This window comes from Salvelinus fontinalis, chromosome 38 (genome assembly GCF_029448725.1).
Source record: "Salvelinus fontinalis isolate EN_2023a chromosome 38, ASM2944872v1, whole genome shotgun sequence".
In the NCBI taxonomy this organism is placed as follows: domain Eukaryota; kingdom Metazoa; phylum Chordata; class Actinopteri; order Salmoniformes; family Salmonidae; genus Salvelinus; species Salvelinus fontinalis.
The window spans coordinates 29,028,947-29,040,074 of NC_074702.1; positions in this window are offsets into that span (position 1 = coordinate 29,028,947).

An 11,128-nucleotide genomic window follows, 5' to 3' on the forward strand; every position below is an offset into this window, starting at 1 on the left:
GACATGTGAGACTATATGAGTTATTACACACTATATTATATACTTAGTCAACATATCTAATACCACATCTGCTGATGTATTATTTTGCCCTACATAATAATATGTCATGACAGGCCTATAATATTCCTCTATTGTATTTTTCCCTCTATAATCGTTGTTGTTGGGGAGTTTATGAGAATATTGTTACCATATTAAGGGATTGGGGCTAGTAGTATTATACACATTGGGGTTGTCTCGTCTCAATACGTGGCTAAAACATGGTATTTCAGACTATCAAAGATTTCCCAGATTGTTATTGGGTGATGGGATATAATATTTTCCAAGTCGTACACGTTTAAGGAAGTGATACATGTTTTAACTCTGGATTTTGTCATGTAAGGAAATGTGGTGAAAGCACATGGCCATTGATTCAGTCATGTGGGGGACTATAGCGCGCATAGACGTCTGTGTATAATAAGATTCAAGTTTTTTTTAAATGAACATTTTTACTTGCCGGGTTTAGAAAATGTTGCGGTATGAATGTCAATGAATGATGGTTGCCACTGATGACCTAAACCCTTCCCATTAAAAAAGAGAGACACAACTCAGGTGTATTTTGCTCATCTCTTGTTAGTAAGCCCTCTGATGATTAAATGACATCAGAGTTGTTTCACAACCCTCTACTATCTCTCGAATTCTCCACTGTGGACTGATGAAAAGTAATATTACTCATTTCTGCAGAGGTCATTGCTTAGATCATAACACTGTTTCACTGTTCTGGACTAGTAGAAATAAGCAATGCAAGTGCCAAACTGAATGAATATAATGTAAACAAAGCTTTGTTGTACCTCAATAACTATATTAGCTAAATTGGTATCTTGTATGGCACAGCTAAAGTTGTTTTTGAACTATGTGTGTTTGAGCAAAACTGTTTTACCTCAACCTATTTTGACTCCCCATTGATGTGTTGTTGTCACATTGTGATTTGATTGTTGATTGTTAGATGAGTTAGATTTATCTTAAAAGGCAAAGGACTGGGTATATTATTATGTCCTCGGGGTTACATGGAAACCACAGAAAAACATATAGGCTACTGCATACACAAGTGACTCTTGTGTCATGTTTATGTTTTTTGTGCTATTACATCATTTGTGATCATAGGCCATTTGATGCAGTGGTGTGGTATCTATGGGGGGGGGTTGCCTGTCATTTCCAAAGAATGTGCATTTATTATACTGAGGAATGTATCAATGTTTACTGCCATAAACCTTTGGCTCTTGAACCATATAATCTTATGCTCAGGTATCTCAGGCACCTCAGGATACTGGGATGATTGGTTGGATTTGTTATTCACTTCCTCATTTCGTTAAATGGTGTAAAGCATGCATTCCAAAAAAACTGACTTAACAGTTTACTGATTTGTGAAGATACAATTTCCTACTAGTGAATAATAAACATCTGCCACTATTCAATGTGTTTCCTGTTGTAGTTTTTTCTCCCAATGCAACAATATGCACAATGCTGCTCATATACATTTACATGTTTACACTTTAGAATAAAAGTTTGTCTGGCCACTGATTATTTGCATTAAATGGTCGAAAACTGTTCCGCATTCATCCGCCAGGGGCAGTCTACTCTTGTTTATACTCTGACCAGAGTATGTGAGCAGAGCGCAGCTGGAGCCGTGCGACGAGATCAATTATTTCTGGTCCATTTAGCGCTCTCGCTAGATGTTGAATACTACTTTCTCTCTTTATGACCGCAGATTGCATTTTTCCTTTCACAAAAGCTGTTCAATAACGCTTTCCATAGGTTTTCTAGTCATCTTCTTACTTGAGTGGCGGACAGATGATAGCGGCTGACGGTTTCCACCACTTCCAAATTCGACAAACGAAGTTCCGCACCCAATCATTTTCAACTGGAGCACGCGGAGCAATGCGCAGGGGATTGTGGGAAGGTCAGCGGTGCGAACCGTGCTAGCGGAGCGATAGAAAAAGGTCAGCGCTGCTATACTTTATGCAAATTGCACGCCACAGCTGCCGTTAACCAATCAGGTGAGGAGCAGATGTTTGCTTGAAAATCTTCCTTTCATGAAACATAGTTCCGCCTGTCATTAGTTCCGGGCAAGCAAAACCAGAAAAGATGGAGGACAGCCAGTCATTGTTTTATATAAGTAGGCAAGTCAGCTTTTAACCTTTATTTAACTAGGCAAGAACAAATTCTTATTTGCAATGACGGCCTACAGTGGCTTAACTGCCTTGTTCAGGGGCAGAATGAGAGATTTTTACCTTGTCAGCTCAGGGATTTGATCCAGCAACCTTTTGGTTACTGGCACAACACTCTAACCACTAGGCTACCTGCCACCCCTGTTAAGAACAAATTCTTATTTACAATTACGGCCTACATCGGACAATGCTGGGCCAATTGTGCACCGCCCTATGGGACTCCCAATCACAGCCAGTTGTGATACAGCCTGGATTCAAACCAGGGTGTCTGTAGTGACGCCTCTAGCACTGAGATGCAGTGGCTTAGACTGCTGCGCCACTCGGGAGCCCACTAGTCATCGCTGTGTCTGGTTTTCCAATTCCATATGATTTTGCTTTACTAGAATACAGAGACAAAATCACAAGGTCAATGGCATGGAGGAGGATTGCAGAGATTGTTGGTGTTGATGCTGGGTGAAGAGAGATTTGCACAACAATATTTGCTTGTGCTGCTAGCTAGCTTTGAACATCAAGTAACCTAAACCTCCAACCTGTGATCAAAGCCACCATTTGTGAATGTGTTGAGTAAATGAAATTGTGAAATGTGCCCACCAAAGTACAGGAATCACCAGTAACACACATTATAACATTGTAAATGATACACTAACCATAAATTTCCCATGTAATATGCTACCAATTGGAATATGGTATCTTAACATTAGGATTCTTATATATTTTAGGTTATTTACATTTACACTTCCTGTAAAATACATAGGCCTACATGCACATGAATGGGTACTTTGGGTAAAGGAAATTGTGGCTTTGAAAATATATCTTTACCCACCATCAACACCAATATCTCTGCAATCCTCCTCCATGCCACTGACCTTCTGATTTTGTCTTTTTATTTTAAAATCATTCTCAGAAAATAAACAAGGTATTTTACTTTTTTATATTTTTAATTAGGCTACAAATTGCCAGTTCCTTATTTTCAGGTGCAGTGCTGTACCTAGAATACAAGTATTGGATTTGCAGTAAACAATTTTATGTCCGAAAAATCATGTAAAATCAGGTTTATGGTTAGCCTCCTATACATTATCTACTGGTATAATTTTCAATTGAGAACATATAGCTAGCTCATCAATATGCAAATTATGTGAGAGTTTAGCTATTCTCTGCTTCAGATGTGCAATGACAAGGGGCACTTTGATTGCACAGTTATACCATCAAACTGTAGGCCTCTTGGCTTCATTGGTGACGCATGCCATTATGATAAGCTGCAAAATTGATTCACATGGCTGATATCCTGAGACAGTGACAATCAAATAAAACCGATTGGAAAGCTCCCAACAGGATAAAAAGGCCATGTTCATTTGCGAAAGCAACACAGAAACACAGACATATTAGAGACAGATCCCCTTCACACCTTTTTATTGCAGAATTGTGATCTGTGATGAATTTACATTGACACTAGTTCATTTTGAATCATGTTTTTAAGTTAACAATTCAAACAAGTTCAAACACTTAACTTCAATGAATGAATCAAAATATATTTCAAAATGTACAAATAATCTAACTTGTTTGGTAATGTTACACATCTTCATAAGCTATTATAACTAAAGCATCATTTAGAGTGAAAAAAAGTCCATGCCAGATGTGGCCACCAGAGCTCCATTACCTGATCTGAGCAGACTTCTATTCCAGCCCAGCAATAATACACATTATAGTCAACTCATTAGCTTTGATAAATTGAATCAGGGGTGTTAGTGCTGGGTTGGAACAGAAGCCTGCACACCCAGCATACCTCCAGGAGAAGGATTGGCCTGCTACAGTTGCAATACGTTTGTAGCCTACATTGTGTGTTATATACAACATTTGCTAACATATGTACAGATACAACCCATGGCATACAAGGATGTGCCAGCAGTCTCTTGGGACATTCACTGGGACCTCTTCATCTGCAGACAGGCTTTCGCAGCTCTCCATATCTGAGGACGAACATTAAAAAAAACAGGCTTCAATTAAATGTTTTTACCTAAAAAAACATTTAGTCCTAGATATAGAAAAAATAAAAAATCTGCATCCCTGCCCATACTGCCAAGAGTGACCAAAATGGTGTTTAGCATTCCTAGCGCTTAAACGCTGAGAGGATATTCTCCGTTTCTGGCCTGCTCTCCAGGCACCATCGCATGAGGGTGAAGACACAGATTAAGGCCAAACTGGTGTTTCTAAAAATGAATTCAAAGGCACTGTAGACTGAGCCTAATAAGGTATTTTCGCTTAATTTGTATTTAATTATAAGTAAGTCAGCCTACGTGCGCAATGTAATTACTATGCGGATTTTAAACAATGAAATGTTGTTTAATTAAATGCTGAGTGCTTAATGTCCCTGACTCCCTACCAGTCTACTGTCGCACTCGCAAATTCTTCACAATGTACTTCTTTGTAGGCTATAGCCTTGAAATAATTGAAATAATATAGCCTAGATAATTCATTTCCGTTCCTTCTTAGGCTCCCTGTCTGTCTCCTGACCTATTTAGAGTGTTTATATGCAGTTTAATATAACATGTAGCCTATTTGAAACGATGAGAGCTTCTTACGTTCACCTTTTCATGTTTATTAAAATACTTTTCATTCCAATCATATAGTTTGGTTTCAATACTTCAAAACCAAATGGTTGGTCCAGGTAGTCACAAAAAATAGATAGGTGTTGGTTAAATTGTGATTTTAATGAATGGAGCGAATTTGGCGCCACAGTTTTATTTCCTGTGAGAGGAACTGTTTTTAGCAGAGCGCTTGGAAAGAATGTGGCAAGTCGTGCTTTTAAACACCACTCCATGTATGATGAGCGGTATTTCCGACCACTCAACCACTACTCACATACACTGCTGTAGGCTGAGCATAATAATGCATTTTTTTCGTTTAATTTGGATTTAATTCTAAGTAAGTCACAGCCTATATGCCAATTTATAGACTACAGGCCTAATGATTTAATACAATGAAATGGTGTTTAAATGCTGAGCGCTTAATGTCCATGACTCCCTACCAGCCTAGTCTGTCCCACTTGAAAATCCTTCACAATGTACTTCTTTGTAAGCCTTGAAATAATTGAAATAATATAGCCTGAATAATTCCTTTCTGTTCCTTCTTAGTCTCCCTGTCTGGCTCCTGGTCTATTTAGAGTGTTTATATGCTGTGTAATATGACATGTAGCCAGGGTTGGGAAGTAATGTATTACATGTAATCTGTTACATGTAAGGGATTACAAAAAACAGTAACTGTAATCCGTTACCTTACCAGCAAAAATATTGTAATCATATTACAGATACTTTTAGAAAACTAGATGACTACTTCGAGGATTACTTTTAAATTCATAAAGTATGTTTATTATTATGTGATTCACATCAATGCGCTATGTACATATCAATAATAAGTGATATCCCTATCGCCGTAAACTATACCAATGCTGTCATCCTTACCTCCAAGTGTTTATTCAAGTTGGATAATCTTTGGATGCCGACAGCAGTCGCTCCATTGGAAGACATACCTTGGACTGTAGACTACAAAAGCCTATTCCTGTGCTTTTCCCGCGATCAATCAAACACATTTGGTGTGTCATCATAGTGGGCTCTGACTTGTGGTCAGACTCACTTAGGTGGAACAAACTTACATTTGCGCCTTTTTTCAAGGCTAATTTGAATGTCATTGAGAAAACAGAGAAGTGTCAAAGATTTTTTTCCTGCGAACATCCTTTTGGAATTTAAAAGTAATCCTTGAAGTAATCATCTGGTTTTTCAAAAGTATCTGTCACCTGATTACAATATTTTTACTGGTAATGTAACATATTATAGTTATCATTTTTTTGTAATCTGTTACTCCCCAACCCTGTCCAAAAGTTATGTTACTGATTACAATTTTGGACAGCTAACTAGTAACTGTAACGGATTACATTTAGAAAGTAACCGACCCAACCCTGCATGTAGCCTATTTGAAATGATGAGCGCTTCTTACGATCACCTTTTCATGTTTATTAATTAGGGATAGGCGTTCCGCTAGCGACCCATCTCGACAACATCCAGTTAAATTGCAGAGCGCCAAATTTAAAATACAGAAATACTCATAATAAACATTCATAAAAGATACAAGTGGTATACATCGGCTTAAAGATGAACTTCTTGTTAATCCAGCCGCTGTGTCAGATTTCAAAAAGGCTTTACGGCGAAAGCATACCATGCGATTATCTGAGGACAGCGCCCCGCTTACAAAAGCATACAAATCTGCTTTTTCAGATTTCAAGCCAAGTAGAGGAGTCACGAAAGTCAGAAATATCAATAAAATGTATCACTTACCTTTGACGATCTTCATCTGGTTGCAGTCACAAGAGTCCCTGTGACACAATAAATGTTTGTTTTGTTCGATAAAGTCCCTCTTTATATCCCAAAAACTCAGTTTTGTTGTCGCGTTTTGTTCAGTAATCCACTGGCTTAAAGGCGGTCACAACATGCAGACGAATGCATCCTAATTGTACCGGTAAAGTTCGTTGAAACATGTCAAACGATGTTTATAATTAATCCTCAGGTTGTCTATTGTCTAAATAATAGTTAATATTTCACCTGGACAATAGCGTATTCAATAGAAAGGATAAACAACGAAGGGCGCGCAATCGGTCACGCTTCATTCAGTCCACTGACAAAATGGTCTCATTCTTCCTCATTTTTCAGAAAACAAGCCTGAAACAATGTCTAAAGACTGTTGACATCTAGTGGAAGCCATAGGAACTCCAATCTGGGTCCTAACCCATTACATACTGTGTAGGCATTCAATTGAAAAGTACCCACATCACAAAAATCCCACTTCCTGGATGGATTTTCCTCAGGTTTTTGCCTGCCATATCAGTGATGTTATACTCACAGACATTATGTTAACAGTTTTGGAAATGTTAGAGTGTTTTCTTTCCAAATCAACCAATTATATGCATATCCTAGCTTCTGGGCCTGAGTAACAGGCAGTTTACTTTGGGCACCTCAGTCATCCAAACTTCCGAATACTGCCAAAAAAAGTCCCCCAAAAAGTTTATTAAAATACTTTTCATTCAAATCATATGGTTTGGTTTCAATACTTCAAAACCAAATGGTATTCAAAAAAATAGATGGGTGTTGGTTAAATTGTGATTTTAATGAATGTAGCAAATTTGGAGTGGCAGTATTTTATCATGTGAGCACAGTGTTTTTTAGCAGAGCTGTTGGAAAGGACACGGAGTGCCAGGATTTCAGACTGCTCAACTAGGCGTGAACCTATTCTAGTAAATAGTAAATGTTAATGTTAAATGTTAAAAAACGCTGTATTATTAAATCAAATCTAACTTTATTTGTCACATAGGCCGAATATAACAGGTGTAGACCTTACCGTGAAATGCTTATTTACAAGCCCTTAACCAACAATGCAGTTCAAGAAAGAATTAAGAAAATATTTACCAAATAAACTAAAGTTAAAAAAATACTAAAAAGTAACACAATAAAATAACAATAACTAGGCAATATACAGGGGGACCCGGTACTGAGTCAATGTGCAGGGGTACAGATTAGTAAAGGTAATTTGTACATGTAAGTAGGGGTAAAATGACTATGCATACATAATAAACAACGAGTAGCAGCAGTGTAAATAGTCCAGGTAGCCATTTGATAAATAGTTCAGCAGTCTAAGAAGCTGTTAAGGAGCCTTTTGGTCCTAGACTTGGCGCCTCCCGTACCGCATGCAGAGAGAACAGTCTATGACTTGGGTGACTGGAGTCTTTGACAATTGTTTAGGCTTTCCTCTGACACCGGATGCCGAGCAGTTGCCATACCAGGTGGTGATGCAACTGCTCAGGATGCTCTCGATTGTGCAGCTGTAGAACATTTTGAGGATTTGGGGACCCATGCCAAATATTTTCAGTCTCGGGTCTCCCGGGTGGCGCAGTGGTCTAGGGCACTGCATCGCAGTGCTAACTGCGCCACCAGAGTCTCTGGGTTCGCCCCCAGGCTCTGTCGCAGCCGGCCGCGACCGGGAGGTCCGTGGGGCGACGCACAATTGGGCTAGCGTCGTCCGGGTTAGGGAGGGTTTGGCCGGTAGGGATATCCTTGTCTCGTCGCGCTCCAGCGACTCCTGTGGCGGGCTGGGCGCAGTGCGCGCTAACCAAGGGGGCCAGGTGCACGGTGTTTCCTCCGACACATTGGTGCGGCTGGCTTCCGGGTTGGAGGCGCGCTGTGTTAAAGAAGCAGTGCGGCTTGGTTGGGTTGTGCCTCGGAGGACGCATGGCTTTCGACCTTCGTCTCTCCCGAGCCCGTACGGGAGTTGTAGCGATGAGACAAGATAGTAATTACTAGCGATTGGATACCACGAAAATTGGGGTGATAAGGGGATAAAATTAAAATAAAAAACCCCCACATATTTTCAGTCTCCAGAGGGGGAAAATGTGTTCTCGTGCCCTCTTCACGACTGTCTTGGTGTGTTTGGACCATGATAGTTTGTTGGTGATGTGGACATCAAGGAACTTGAAACTCTCGACCCGCTCCACTACAGCCTCGTCGATGTTAATGAGGGCCTGTTCGGCCCGCCTTTTCCTGTAGTCCACGATCAGCTCCTTTGTCTTGCTGACATTGAGGGAGAGGTTGTTGTCCTGGCACCACACTTCCAGGTCTCTGACCTCCTCCCTATAGGCTCTCATAATTGTCGTTAATCAGGCCTACCACTGTTGTGTCGTCACCAAACGTAATGATGGTGTTGGAGTCGTGCTTGGCCACACAGTCGTGGGTGAACAGGGAGTACAGGAGGGGACTAAGCACATTGTTGAGGATCAGCGTGTTGCGGATGTGTTGTTGCCTACCCTTACCACCTGGGGGCGGCCCGTCAGGAAGTCCAGGATCCAGTTGCAGAGGGAGGTCTTTAGTTCCAGGGTCCTTAGCTTAGTGATGAGCTTTGTGGGCACTATGGTGTTGAACACTGTGCTGTAGTCAATGAACAGCATTCTCACATAGGTGTTCCTTTTGTCCAGGTGGGAAAGGGCAGTGTGGAGTGCGATTGCGATTGTGTCATCTGTGGATCTGTTGGGGCAGTATGTGAATTGGAGTGGGTCTAGGGTATCCGGGATGATGCTGTTGATGTGAGCCATGACCAGTCTTTCAAAACACTTCATGGCTACCGATGTAAGTGCTGTGGGGCAGTAATCATTAGGCAGGTTACCTTCACTTCCTTGGGCACATGGACTATGGTGGCCTGCTTAAAACATGTAGGTATTACAGACTCGGTCAGGGAGAGGTTAAAAATGTCAGTGAAGAAATTTGCCAGTTGGTCCGCTCATGCTTTGAGTACTCATCCTGGTAATCCGTCTGGCCCCGCGGTTTTGGGAATGTTGTGAATGTTGACCTGTTTAAAGGTCTTGCTCACATCGGCTACCGAGAGCATTATCACACAGTCGTCCGGAACAGCTGGTGCTCTCATGCTTCAGTCTTGCTTGTCTCGAAGCGAGCATAAAAGGCATTTAGCTTGTCTGGTAGTCTCGTGTCACTGGGCAGCTCGCGGCTGTGTTTCCCTTTGTTTTCCGTAATAGTTTTCAAGCCCTGCCATGTATTGACCCTTTGCTTGTTTAATTGTTCGTCTGAGGGCGTAGCGGGATTTCTTATAAGCGTCTGGATTAGTGTCCCGCTCCTTGAAAGCGGCAGCTCTAGCCTTTAGCTCGATGCGGATGTTGCCTGTAATCCATGGCTTCTGGTTGGGATATGAATGTACAGTCACTGTGTGGACGACGTCGTCAATGCACTTATTGATGAAGCCGATGACTGAGGTAGTATACTCCTCAATGCCATTGGACGAATCTGTGCTAGCAAAACAGTCCTGTAGTGTAGCATCCGCATCATCAGACCACTTCCCTATTGAGCAAGTCACTGGTACTTCCTGCTTTAGTGTTTGCTTGTAAGCAGGAATCAGGAGGATAGAATTATGGTCAGATTTACCAAATGGAGGGCGAGGGAGAGCATTTTATGCATCTCTGTGTATGGAGTAAAGGTGGGCTAGAGATTTTTTCCCTCTGGTTGCACATGTGACATGCTGGTAGAAATTAGGTAAAATGAATTGAAGTTGGACTGTATTAAAGTCCCCGGCCACTAGGACCGCCGCTTCTGGAAGAGTATTTTCTTGTTTGCTTATGGCCTTATACAGCTCGTTGAGTGTGGTCTTAGTGCCAGCATCGGTTTGTGGTGGTAAATAGACGGCTACGAATAATATAGATGATAACTCTCTTGGTAGATAGTGTGGTCTACAGTTTATCATAAGGTACTCTTCCACAGGCGAGCAATACCTCAAGACTTCTTTAATATTAGACATCACACACCAGCTGTTATTGACAAATAGACACACACCCCCGCCTCTCATCTTACCAGACATAGCTTCTCTGTCCTGCCGATGCATGGAAAATCCCATGATGCCCATGACGCAGAGTGGTAAGTGTCCATGTTTTAATATAATCCACTGAACACGACAGAAAATACAAAATAACAAAGTACCTAACCGAAACAGTCCCGTGTGGCATGAACACAGACACAGGAAACAAACACTCACAAACCAACAGTGAAAACAGGCAACATAAATATGGTTCCCAATCAGACAATGCAAAACACCTGTCTCTGATTGAGAACCATATCAGGCCAATTGACAAACCTAAACATAGAAACACATAACATAGACTGCCCACCCCAACTCACGCCCTGACCATACTAACTAAAGACAAAACAAAGGAAAATAAAGGTCAGAACGTGACAGTACCCCCCCAACCCCCCCCCCCCCCCCCAAAGGTGCGGTCTGCGGCCGCAAAACCTAAACCTATAGGGGAGGGTCTGGGTGGGCGTCTGTCCGCGGTGGCGGCTCTGGCGCGGGACGTGGACCCCACTTCGTCATAATTTTTGTCCGCC